The following is a 14,285-nucleotide window of genomic DNA, read 5'->3' on the forward strand; positions in this document are numbered from 1 at the left end:
GACTTAATGTCTATGTACAGCTGAGTATCACGACATTATTTGTATAAAGACGCTTCCGAATTGCTGTCGGATAAGCAGGAAGCTGCTAACCATGATGCTGGTGGTTCAAAGCCACATCTTGGGAGGAAGGCATGATTATTCTCTGCTAGAGCGAGTTACCACTTTGGCGAGCATAGAGGGGTCTCTACAGGTCAGAACCAACCTGAGAGCAATCAGTTCAGATTAGGGTCGGACTCATTTTTAAAAGAATATGTTTGAAATATTTTCTGAGCTAAGATTAGTTTTAAAAGTACATCCAGTGAACTTTCACCCTATTCAAAATAAAATGTTTCTTTCTTTTCCTTTTTCAAGTCTATTTATTACAAGATTCAAAAGGGAAACATGTACAAATGATTCATGTTATAAAAGTGGAGCATATAATAAGATAAGACTAAGGAGAAAATAAGAAAATTGAACCTTATAATGCCCTGCCTTATTGTCCTGAGCGTTTCCTAGTAAGGAGGTGGGGGTCCTAGACAGAATCCAGTAGACTATATGAAATGACACGGTGTAGCTGAGAGTCCAGAAAAGGAAACAGGCAGTAGATAGCCATGTGGATATTCCAAACATGATTGATAGTAAGAAGTTTCCAGAGAAGAGCACATAAGTGAGAAAAATGCCCAAGTAAAAAAAATACCGAATGGATTCAATAGAACAGCATTTACAGTTTACACTGGGCTGGAAATAATTTCTAGTCACATATTCCAAACAGAGACACATTGTAATTCAAGGATCTAAGGAAACAAAATAGCCTTGTCTAAGTATTACAAAGTTGTTGGTCATAAATTAATGCTCTGTTTCTCCCAAAATAATGTAAATTCCATACTCAAAGGGGAAAAAAAAAACAACCTCACCTCTCACCTTTCCCCATGTAACTGTTCACTAGAACAAACCTCAGGATTACTCTTATAAATTAAAAAATTTCTAGAAATCAACAAAGTAAAAGCTACTATCACTGTATGTTCGAACATGGGTGGTAAAAACTTGAAACATATAACAGAAAAACAGCAAGAGACACAAATCTGAGTTCTAGAGGAGAACTTATGTGAGATGGAAAACAGATACCGGATGATATTAATAGTGAAGCAGGCATTGTGGGAGCAAACATAATGCAATCAATAAATAGAGCATCAGTGAGCTTCAATATAGTTTCACATGACCTAAGGTACACATACGTGATGTTTGTCAAAGACAAAAAAAAGAGATGACAGAAAACATATATGAAGCAATAATGACTGAAAACTTTCCAAATTTGATAAAATGTACAAACACACATATGATTTGTAAAACCTCCATAATCCAACCAGGCAAAAAAATTAAGAATCCTATATTGTGATAAATAATAATTGTGAAATTATTTTAAAATGTGAAGTTAAAACATTAAGAATATGGACTCTCGTACATATTCACAACAGAATAATATGCATCCTTAAAAAATGACAAGCTTATCAACACTTCATGACATGAACAAAATTAGAGAACATGCCCTGCAAAATGTAGTTGATTTCATAAAGATAAATATTTCATGATATAGTTGTTATAAAGGGGAAAAATGGTTTTCACACCAAAGAAAGTGACTTTAAAGACTATGATGAGACCAGAGGTGAGGACAGGGGCAGAGGGAAGGGACAAGGAGGTAAACAGGAAAAACAGCTGGAAAAATAAGGAAGACAGAGAAGAAGAAAGAATGACAGAGAAGAAAATCCAGGAAGGACTTAGTGGAATCCTCTGACTCTTGTGGGTTATATTCCACAAAGAAAAAGAAAAAATAATAAACAGTGATAAAGAGAAAAAATTTAAAATTTGCTAAAATAACCAGACACATATATAAGAAGATCAAAGTTAAGGAGATAATTCAATTTCTCATCAAAATGATACAAGTGAGAAGAGAGTTGAGCAACATTTTAAAAGTATTAAAATAAAAGGACAGAACAACAAAACCTGTAAACCTAGAATTTGATGCTGTTGGTAGGTTGCGTGACTATCAAGGAGGCTTTGACTCATGATGGCCCTACGTAAAACACTGCCAATTCCTATCCCCTCTTTACAACTGGTCTTGAGTTTAAGTCCATTGTTGCATCCACTGTGTCTACTCTCCTCACCGAGCATCATCCGATTCTTCATTGACCCTCTCCTTTATCAAGCATGGCATTCTCCTCCACAGACCTGTCCTTCCTGATATGTCCAAATTACATAAAACAAGGACTTATCATCTTTCCTTCTAAAAACCTCCTGACTGTACTTCTTCCATAAAAGATTTACTCATTGTTTTAGTAACCCACAATAGATTTAATATTCCTTGCTAACTCCATATTTCAAAGGCATCAGTTCTTAGGGGGTCTTCCTTATTCTTTGTCAATGTCCACATGCGTACAAGACTATTGAGAAGTCCTAGGGAATGGTTCATTGGCAGGCCGAGGCCAAGGACACCTTAGTTCTGCATGTGACATCTTTAATTCTTAATACTTTATAGAGATCTTTTGCCAGACATTTTGCTCCATGTTCTACATCATTGTTTTTGAGTGCTGCTGCAATGGGTATTGATTCTATAGGCAAATAATATTAAATTCCTGTCAATTTTGATCTTGTCTCCATGTATTGTGATCTTATTGGCCCAATTGTGAGGATTACTGTCTTCTTTATGTTCAAGTATTGTCCACAATGATGGCTGCAGCCTTTGATCTTCATCAAGAAGTGCTTCATATTCTCCTGGCTTTGAGAAAGCAAGGTTGTGTCATATGCATATCACAAAGGAGGCATGCTTCAATCCTGATGCCTTGTTCTTCTTCATATAGTCTAGTTTCTTGGATTAATGGCTGATCATACAGATTGAATCAGTATAATGAAATGATACAATAATCACAAGCACCTTTCTTGATTGTAAAGCATGCAATATTCCTTGTTCTGTTTGGATGCCTATCTACAGGTTCTCGTGAGCACAATGAAATATTCTGGCATTCTAATTCTTCACACTGTCCTTTTCTATGATACAGTTAAATGACTGCCTAATCTATATAACACATGTTTTCCCTGCCTTCTTTTAAGGGATACTCTCCGGAACACTGCCAATCACACTTTACCATTGGAACGCTCTCTGTCCCTCTGAAGACATAGAACTTTTTCTCACATTGTGTATCATCCCTTGGCTCTACTATTTTATGTTGTTAAGAAATGTCACATTTTCTTTGAATCTTGGTTGCTGATATTCTGTTTCTGACCAAAAGACTCTTAGAAATACAGGTTTTGGGTTTTTTTTTCTTAATTTGGATTTTAGGTTAAAAACTAATGATTGGCTTTATTTTAATCAGAATTTTAAACATAAGATTTTAAAAATTTTACCTTTTTACATTGGTAATATGTGAATGTACTAGGCTTTCTAATGGGATGTCATCAGTTCTTTGCATTTTAATGCTTAGAAAAGGCCATGCCTATGATGGCCTCGAAGAATTTAATATCAAGAATTATAATATACTGTAGTCAGGAAGCAGTCTCAAATTTGTCACGGACGCATTCGGCAGTTAATTCCATTTATTTGACTTCAATTTTCTAATCCATAGAAAGAATGAATAAAATGAGACAAAAGATAAGTGTCTATTATCAGAGACATTTGAATTGCTACTCATTCAATGCTGTTTTTCCACTGCTTTGAAAAATGTTGGTGACATACTATTGCTAGACTTGTTGGGCATTGGATGCTTATTTCAAGGATGCAGGAGGATATGTCCTGGCATACCGTTGTTGTTTTTCTTGCTTTTATCATATTTCAGATTTTCCCCCAGTTGCCTCTCAGTTCAAAAGTGAGGACATTCTACTCTAACAAAAGAGCTATATTGAGTTTAAGTATAAAAAGAACCTTGATATTTCCTGACTTTAAGTTTTGTGATAGCTTCTAATTTCCATGAAGTAATGTTTTAGAGTTTTATTTCCTTTGCACAGTTTCACATTATGAGCTTTTCCACATAGTATAGCAGAGAGACAGTGGGCTCTATAAGCTTAGCAGCACAATCTCTTAAAGGATCACACCTCAAACAGCCTCTTGAAAGTGGATTGACACAATTGGTGAAACAATGGGTCTTCCTCTTTTTTGCTGTTCCTCTAATTCATCAAGCATGATGTCCCTTTTCAGTGACTGAACTCTGCTGATAACATCCAAAGTTAGTGAGAGGAAGTCTTGCCATCCTTGCTTCCTAGGCGAATTCTCGTTATATTTTCTCCAACACATCTTTCTTTATAGACCTGCCATGATGGATTTCTGGGACTCTAGATCTTTATGGGAGTAGTAAGCATCAACTTTCTCCTTGCATTTAATGGTTTCATGCATAATACACTGCATCACCAGTCCTCCTAATTCTCATATTGGTAGCATGAAAAGAACGTAATGAAATTTTGTGAAAATTAAATTCTTTTGACATAAAAGTTATAATGACTTAAGGGGTAGGAAGAACAAAAGAGAGGGAAAGAAAATAGGAGAACATGAAGGAAGAAAGTAATCAGCAAACAAAACCAAACAAACAAACTAGCAGGGTTGAAAGCGACATCCGAGCATGCAGAACATAAAAGTTTTGACCATTCTATTTTTCCTCATTATGAACATCTTGAGGAGAATTGGATTCACAACTTAAGCTACTGTCTCATGACACCCGTGATTATAATATACTTGTCTTCCAATTTTCTTGGCATGGACTAGTGAGTGCTTCCAGCACTGCATCAGTTTGATGAAACATTTACATTTGTATTCTGCCATTTTATCTTCCCACCCACAAATCCATCCATCCATCCATCCATCCATCCATCCATCCATCCATCCATCCATTGATTGATTGATTTTGCAGGGCTTGTTTTCCACCAATGCCTTCAACTGCACCTTGACTCTCCTTCAATTCTCATCATAAAGGAGAAAATTAGAGCCCCAAGCACAAGGAAGACTCCAAAGTCAATGCTGGGAAAAATGAGTGATTTTAAAAAACAACAACACAAAAACTGTACAACGTTTGAGAAAATTTGGTCAACTAGATTGATTTCTACAGTGGGCATAACAACAGCGTCAAGCATGGCAGCATTGAAAGGATTGTAAGGAAGGTGGGGGTTAGGGTACCAAAGCAAGACAAGCATGCCACAACTTCTTTTCACTGGACTCTAGTTCTACCAAAGTTCATCATGGAAGTGATTTTATTATATTAGACCTCAACATGGGTAATGATGAAGTCTTAATCACCAAACCACTGAGAATCCAGGTCTAGCCAAGTTGACAGATCCCTTTAATTAGATCCCTTGGAGACTATAAACATTTATTTTCTGCTTTGGTTAAACATTTGTCATATTTGCCTTGAGTTTCAATGTTCTTTCTAAACATAAACAATCCACTGAATATCATGGCTTCGTTTTCTTTTCTTTGTTTCTCCTTCCTTCCTTCCTTCCTTCCTTCCTTCCTTCCTTCCTTCCTTCCTTCCTTCCTTCATTCCTCCCCTCTTTTGTTTCTTCCTTCTAGATAATAAATTTAGTGAGAACTATGAATTCACAAACCCATATGAAATACCGTATATACTTGTGTATAAGCCAAGTTTTTCAGCACAAAAAATGTGCTGAAAAACTGGGGTTCGGTTTATACACGGGTCAGTGGCATGAATGGATGTCATCTGGTCAAGCTTGACTAACAAAAGGAGGAAATCTCATGAAGCCTGACATAGAGTTAATAGCAAAGTGGGTTTGAGATGCATGAGAAGACATTCCAGAAGACATAGTGTGACGTCCCTTCCAGAAATGTAGTACTAGTAATGCTATGGATGGCAGTGAAGACTGCACTTTGTATGAAAATGACAGCAGTGATGGTGATGACAGCGATCTCAGTGAGGACAGCGTCTATGATGACCTCACACCAGCTGAAGCTCTGCATTGGGATACAGATGATGATGAGGAATCCAGTTTTGAAGGATTTTAACTCTTTACATTTTAGCTTGGTTGCTGATTGAGCTCAGGGAATAGTACTCTTAAGGTATCATTGTTGATACCTTATTGTTTTTGTTGGACCTATTTTCCACTTCCTGTACTGGTTTACTAATATTAAATGACTTGTTGTCATTTTATTTATTTTTTTATTTAAAATAAATATTTAAATACATTACCCCACTGATGTCTCAAATTTTAATAATTTTATTTCCATTTGTTTTGATTATTGAAACTCACCAATAGCTTCTGCATTTTCCACCCTAGGCTTATACTCGAGTCAATCAGTTTTTCTTGTTTCTGAGGTAATAATTAGGTACCTCGACTTACACTCGGGGTGGCTTATATTTGAGTATATACGGTAAGTAGGATGCAGCTTGAAGTTTCACAATATTGGGTTATGTTGTTTATTTGTTTTTTTTTGGTAGGTGCCATTGAGTTAAATTTGACCCACCACAACCTTATGCACAACAGAACAAAATATTGCATGGGCCTGTGCCATCCTCACAATTAATTGTTTCTATGTTTGAGTCCATTGATACAGCCACTATGTGAATCCCTGTGGTTGGGGGCCTTTCTCTTTTTTGCTGCCCCTCCATTTTACCACACATAATGTTCTTCTCTAGGGACTAGTCTTTCCTGACAATATGTTCAAAATATGTAAGAAGTCTTGCCACTCTTGCCTCTAAGGAACACTCTGGCCTTACTTTCTCCAATTCAGATTGGTTGTCCTTTTAGCAGCCTATAGCACTTTCAATATTCTCTAGCGCCATAATTCAAATGCATTCTTTCTCCTTTGGCCTTCCATATTCAATGTCGAACTTTCACATGCATTTGAGGCAATGGAGAATTGCTTTGGATATGCATATGACGTAATGGAGAACGGAAAAGGTATCGGTTTAGATGAGTTAAAATAGGTAGATATAAAACCACTTGGGTCAAATAGAGTGTTCATAGAACTATTTTCAAGAAGTAAATGTTGCAAGTCCCTCAATTTCTCATACTGGAAGAATATTTCTAAAGTGAGGCAAAAGAAATAGAACTGTGCTGTTTAGCAGTAAAATAGGCTTGGAAACACAGCTTCCATATATTCTACCAGAGAGTAATGTAAAGCTACATAACATACATACTAGATCTTCCATAGCAGGATGTTAATGAAAACGAGGTTCCTTTCATATCCCAATAAAAATACAGAAATAAAAACACTCATCTTGATTTTTACCAGAAAACAAAAATAAAATCCAAATTCTAAGTGAAGTAAGTGGATAAATGTTATTTATCAGGAGATGAAAAGGCAATTCCAATTGCAAAATGTGTATACTTTCACCTACCGGGAATTTTCTCTAATGGATGAACCTTACCTTAAATGTTGTTCTGTTCTGTGAATTACCATGTCTAAAAAGTATTTTAACAAATAAAAAATTGCATAAAAATTATATTGACAGGCAAAAACTATTTTATATATACATTTTTATCTTAGATTTTTAGAATTACATTTATAATGAACTTCTTTTAAAAGTAAGCTATGAGATCATCCAACATTGTACCAGGCAACCAGAACTAACCAATATACAATAAAGAGTTTTGTAAAGACTAAACATGATATTCTCACAGCGATTTACATCTACTTATAAGAAATATTAGAAAAGAAATAACTCATCATTTACTTAATTTTTTGAAATAGATATGGACGAACACAAATCATTGATTAAATTTTACTCTGTTGCTTTGGAACTATGTAAACTTGAGCCAACGGTCCATTAAAGTGAAATGAAACAAATAATACTGATTTCAAAGAATTGAACTGCAAATTAAAAATGTAATGTAAAAATGCCAAAACAGATGTTCAATTCATGTACAAATACTTTTCTGAATTATATAGCTCTGAATAATTTTCTCAAAATAGCATTTTAGAATATATTGTAGATTATCCTCAAAATCCTGAGATGGGATTCCACCACCATCGATCCTGATCCGTGTGTCCCGGTTATAGCAGCTCGTGATCTCGCCAGGCTGTCATTAACGCATGTGAGTGTGATCTTAATAGAGTTCTGCAGAGTTTTAAAACAGAGCAAATTAGCCTTAAAGTGAATATAGAATGAAGAGCCTGATAAAGAGGATGCTAATAGCTAGCATTTTTGTATGCATTATAAGCAATTAAAATAAATATTGAAGTTTTATTTGGCACATTTTTGGCATCCTCTTTCAATATTCTATCTCTAATGGGTATAGGGCATGGCCCTATTAAAATATCACAAGATGCTTTCACAGCCCGAGGGCGGCATGTAAGAAGGGTCAGAGGGTGGGTGAGAAAGATATTGTCAGCCAAGAAACAAAATAAGAAATTGACTGGGAATTCTTCAAATTGATTGACATTTATCTTTAATTTATACTTTATTTTTGTTCATTTCATAGTTTTTATTTAAAATTATGTCACTTGAAATAACATTACAACCTTTGATCGTGATAATAGACAATGTATGACGACTAGCTAAAACTATAATAAGCCACAGCTAATATGCTTTAAATTACATCATTTTAATGTAATTACTTATATTTACTTCTGGTAATATGAGATAAATGAAGAATATTCACCATATCATTAATTACCATTACTTGATTAACAACAATTTTTGTTAATCTGAGTTGAGTAGCTTCAGGGCCATTTAGGGTTTAATATGTGCACAAATTTTATTGCTTATTAAGTATCTGTTTTGCACTGTTTTATCAAGCTCTTGCAGTTTCATACTCTATTAAGGAAACAGTAGGTTATATTAAGGTCTTTAGGGACATTCTTAGAACTGTATTATTGATTGAAATTTTAAAAAATTCATTTACTATAGGGCATGAGTTATTAAAAATAATAAGCAAACTGCAAATCATAAGTTTATTACTGAACAATATGCTGAGAAAGAATATTTGAAGCAAGTGAAGAGGAGAAAAAAATTATGAGCTTTGCTGTTTCATATCATCTGCAATTAGAAGAAACCCAGCAAAGTGGACAAAAATCTGTGATGCTTCTTTTTTGTTGGGTTTGCCTATAGTGCATCATAAATGGTGACTATACACAATAGCTATTTATTAATAGTACATCATTATCGCAATATGGTCCTCAAAATTATGAATCGGATCACTCACTCTGATATGTTGAACGAATTAGTACTTATAATTTTGAGTGTCAAAATTTCTATTTTGACCTGAATGTTATGTTTCAGTGTTGGAAGATGTTACATTTCATACAGACGTATGGTGACTATGTGAAACAGCTGGTAACAAAGCCCATTCAGTAGAATAATTTGTCATGGATATGGCCAGTTAATGCATCAAAGTGAACAATTTCCTGGGGTCATATTAGATTTGGAAGATTCTTAGAAATTTCTGTATTTCTGAAATTATTTTACCTTATTCCAATAATTTTCATCAATGAAAATAAAGTATCATTTATAGAGAAGATTAGTACTATATTTAAGATAACTGGTGGTGCTTTAAGTTGTGCATTAGGCTACTAATCTCAAGGTTCAAACCACTCAGCCACTCTGCTGGAAACAGATGAGGTTATAGGCTCTTTTTAAAAAAATTTTTTTACAAATAAATCACAAACCATGCACTTCTGTAGTTCAGTCATATTAAAAAAGAGTTATATAATCATCATTGCAATCAGTTCTAGAACATTTGCTTCCTTCCTATCCTCATTATTCACTCCTCATTTCCCTCCAGTCTCCCCTCCCATACCCACAATAAACCATTAATCCAATTATCGGCTTTAAAAATTTTGTGTCACAAGACCTACACAGGGCCACGATGAGACAAAATAGACTCTGTGGCAATGGGTTTAGTTTATTACACTGTGCACACAGGTATTTTCATCAGTTTCAACAGACAGGATATGTCTTATTATGCAGGGTAGTTTTTAACTTACAAGATATATGTTGGTTATGGAACCTTAATTTTACCTTACTTTTGAGCCAGGTGTACTTGCTGACAGAAGGTAAAAAAAAAACCCTCCAGGGTAAGAGGCAAAGGGCATTATGATAATACAGAAACCACCATGAACATAAGCATCGATTCCTCTTGCCATTAATTTCCATATCAGTGAGCAATTTTAGCTCAGATAAATGCTACACAGAGAATGGGTTGTGTCACATTGTGAGCACTACACTTTTGGACATTGATGCTAGGATATGAGTCAGCAAGCATGCTCTTTGGTGGGGGACAGGGTATGAATGGAGATGTGAACACCTTTCTCAAGGTGAATGGCTGCATGAAAAACCTTGAGAAGAGGTTGAGGTAAAATAAAAGACAGCCAATTTATATAAGTTCCCAAGAGATTAAACACATTTCTTTTCATTTTCATATTCAGTGAGGCCATTCCTTGGTAGTTGAGAATTTACCATGGTGACAGTACTTACACAAGGAAAACCAAATGATGTGTAAAGGAAGACTCCCCCCCTTTTTATTTCCAGATATATGGTAGTCAAAACATGTATCAACATACCCAACAAAACCAGTATTAAAAAAATTTTTGGCTGCATTTCATGGAAGAATATGCTACACACAATAGATAAACAAGCTAACCAGTTTTTAAAAGTTGAAAGAGAGGAAGCGTATTAGGGAATAAAAGTGGGAAAGATGTCCCAGTTGAGGAAGACTTTAGTAGCCTCTACGAGATCTCACATCTCAGAGATATTTCTGGAATAGTTCATAGGTGACCAAAGAAGCAGGGCTCTGAAGAAAGTGGAAAGGTCTCCTAAAAATTGATGAACTGGTGTCAAAGGGATAAAAAAAAATGGAAAATGCCATTTTCAAAATATACATTTGTGGCACAAAAAGTGCTTAATATGATACGGTCATGAGTCAAACCCTTACCTGCCTTGATTAGACAGGCCGGAACCAATCTTGTCAATTCTTCGGTCTGGCAATATGTATGTGTCCTAATCATAGTCCCATTCCCACCTCTGTCATCCCACAAGCAAACGTGGTGTAAAGTCTTCCATCAGTCATGCTTTGGTGAGTTCCCTTGCCCTCCTCACATATCCTGTTTGAGCAGGGGGTCTATATACATCTTTGGGCACCATGATGGCCTCAATCCACTGGTCCTCCTTTCCTGTTGTCTTCACCTTTGTCCTTTAAGACTTAATAAATGTGTCTCTACAAATTATATTTGAATTTGGAAACTCTTTCATCCCCTGTAACAAGGACTTAGTCATTTGGCAGGATCCAAACCTGTCTTTTCTGGAGAGATTTCCAGAAGACAGGAAAGTGGCGCCGTTGATAGGGGTGTTTTTATGCTACATTTCCATGGGCCCTTGGGCACCCCACAAAGTGAGCACTCAGGATTTATGAACCATATTTAGTGATGCTATGCATTTTCTTGGGTGTGAATTACTTTAAAAATGGCTTGTTTTCTCTCTGCACTGTTTGTAAACATATTTAACTGTCCTCTTTGCAGTTTGCCTCGGTGTTCTGGCTGTGTTTGCCTAGGTGTTTAGTGATTGAGACAATCATCTGGAAAATAGTGTGCTGTTTGGTATTTAACAGGGGTAATTTCTATTTTTTTGAGGATCTCTGGGTCTTTTTGTTCTGTGCATGATCTCTGGGTCTTGTTGTTCTGTGCAGAGTTCCTTTCTGCATTTTCATACACATTTGGCATGTATAACCCAGAGCAGGGGTGGGGTGAGCCATTGAAACCTGTTTTGAACACAAAGTGTCCTTTGGTTAGAACAGAATGCCTCTTCTGAACATAAGACTTAGATCTCAACCATAGTATATGAGGCAGCCCCCCCCCCCAAAAAAAGGATATTTTTTTCCTAAAGCTTTATATTTATTTTTCAACAAAACAACCTTATCACCGTCAGAGCACTCTCCATTACACTTAATGCATTTGTCAAATCCGCAATTCCATCCAGCTCATTTGTTTCGATGGCTGACAGCACTTCCCTCGTCTTTACCTTCACCTCTTATTTGTTTTCCAATTGCTGTCCTGTCATGTCTGTCCCTCTTCATTCATGGAAACAAAAAGAAGTTGCATGGATGGAGGTAAGATACTTGGGTCAAGAGAGGTATGCTGTTTTTGCCCAAAATTGGCACACTGAGGTGGCTGCGTGAGCAGGCGCATCATCTTGGTGGCTAAATTTGTCCCCCATCTGCCATAAATCAGGCTTCTTTCGTCACACTGGGTTTTGCAATCTTTTCAGAATCTCTAAATAGAAAGCTTGTGTAACGGTCTGGTTAACGGGTTAATCTACCTGAACAGCTGGACTGAACTCCAAATTGACTATCTCCCTCACATAAAAAAGGAAACCCCCCAAAAACAAATGAGCCTTTTCTTGATCTTTGATTTCCTTTAAAGAGCTTTTGCTGGGCGAGTTGACCACAGCACCTTCCCCTGGCTTCATTGATGCTTGCTTTCCGGGTCATAAGGGTAGCACCGCGTCGCCTCACCAGTAATGACTTGGGGGAAAAAAAGTCTGGTTGCTTCGAAGCTGTTCTTACAAAGCACATCATGTTTTCCTCTTGCTCTTTTTCCTGGGCAGTCAGAATCCGAGGCACAAATTTCATAGCAACCCTTCTCATTCCCAAATCTTCAGTTAAAATTCGCTGAACCAAGGTCCAAGATGGTCCACATAACTTCCCCATCTCTTTAGTGGTCCATCATCAGTCTTCAAGCACCAGTGCATGGATTTTGGCAACATTTTAATCTGTTCTGGAAGTTGATGGATGTCCAAAATGAGGCTAATTATCAATCGACATTTCACCTTTTTTGACATGAGAAAACCACTCATACACTTTAGTTTTCCCCCATAGCATTGTCCTTGTAAGCTGTGTTCAACATCACAACAGTTTTTGTGGCATTGTTCCTGAGCAGGAAACAAAAATCTCACAGCCACGAGCTATTTTCTTAAATTGGCCATCACAAAAAAACAAGGTTTGAGTGAAACTGCTTTTATGAAAAAAATCATTGTGACCAGCAAAAACCTTCCCAGGTGATGCCACTGGGTGCACTAACTCAGAGTGGGTTGCTTGATGCTCGCCTAGTGAGAATAATGCATACTAAGGATGGAGTGGTTTTTTCTGGGTTTTGGGGGGTATGCCTTTATCCTGTGGGATCCATTACCAAAAGTTCTTTAGAGTGTCATTGAAGGATGCCTTCCATAACTCTAAAATGGGTTAATCCAACTGAAACAGCTTGAAAAACAGCTTGTAACTATTTTTCATGTTTGTGTATCATTGTGTTGTACTCTAATCTCTGTAAAATAGAATATCACAATGGAATATATGGGCAGTTAGTTAACCTCCACGCCTCTGTGCTTGCGTGATGATCACCTGTGATGGAGTCTGTTTGCATGGAAGCTGCTAGAGGGTCAGCTCGGAAGGGGATGTGAGGGCACCATGAAACTCCTGTTAGCTTTCAGTGTATTCCATTTTATCCCTCCACTAAGAAATTGCTTTTTTGTAAGTTTTAATTAAATAGATCGTTTAAGGAGTGCACTACAAGTTTGGTTATGTACAGATAAGCTTTACTTTGTGGACAAGCTAAAACACTTGACCCAAAACAATTTCCAACAAAAATGGGCTGCATTGTACTTATAAAAGGACCGATATCCTGAGCTTAGAGACCAACAGCCCTCCTAGTAGGGTGTCCGCTTATTGGTCTTGAGGGGGTTATCTGTTCTGGATTCTCTGTGTTTCCAGCTCTTTTCTGTACCAGTATACTTGTTCTGGTCCAGCCAGATTTGTAAGATAGAATTAGAGTCATGGTAGTGGGGGCTGTGGGGGGGAAACATTAAAGAACTAGAGGAAGGTTGTGTGTTTCACCAGTGCTATACTGCACCCTGACCGGCTCTTCTTTTCTTTTTGACCATCTGACAGGGGGTGTCCAATTGACTACTGATTGGTTTTGGCTCTCCACTCTGTCCTCCTCCTCATTCCCATTGATATGCTTTTTTTGGTTTACTTGTTTGTTTGTTTTGTTTGGAGTCTTTGATACCTGATACCTTATCCCATCAACACCTCCTGATCACACAGGCTACTGTGCTTCTTCCACGTCGTCGGCTTTGTTGCTTCTGAGCTAGATGGCTGCTTGTTTTACTTCAAGCCTTTAAAACCCCAGATGCTATCTCTTTTGATAGCTGGGCACAATCAGCTTTCTTTATCACATTTGCTTATGCACTTATTTTGACTCCAGTGATCATGTCAGGGAAGGTGAACATTATAGAGAGCTGTTAGTAGAACAAATTGTTCTTGCATTGAGAGGATATTTGAGTGGAGGCCCAGTGTCCATATGTCTTACTACTATTTAGAAC

Source organism: Tenrec ecaudatus, chromosome 9 (assembly GCF_050624435.1).
Source record: "Tenrec ecaudatus isolate mTenEca1 chromosome 9, mTenEca1.hap1, whole genome shotgun sequence".
Classification (NCBI taxonomy): Eukaryota; Metazoa; Chordata; class Mammalia; order Afrosoricida; family Tenrecidae; genus Tenrec; species Tenrec ecaudatus.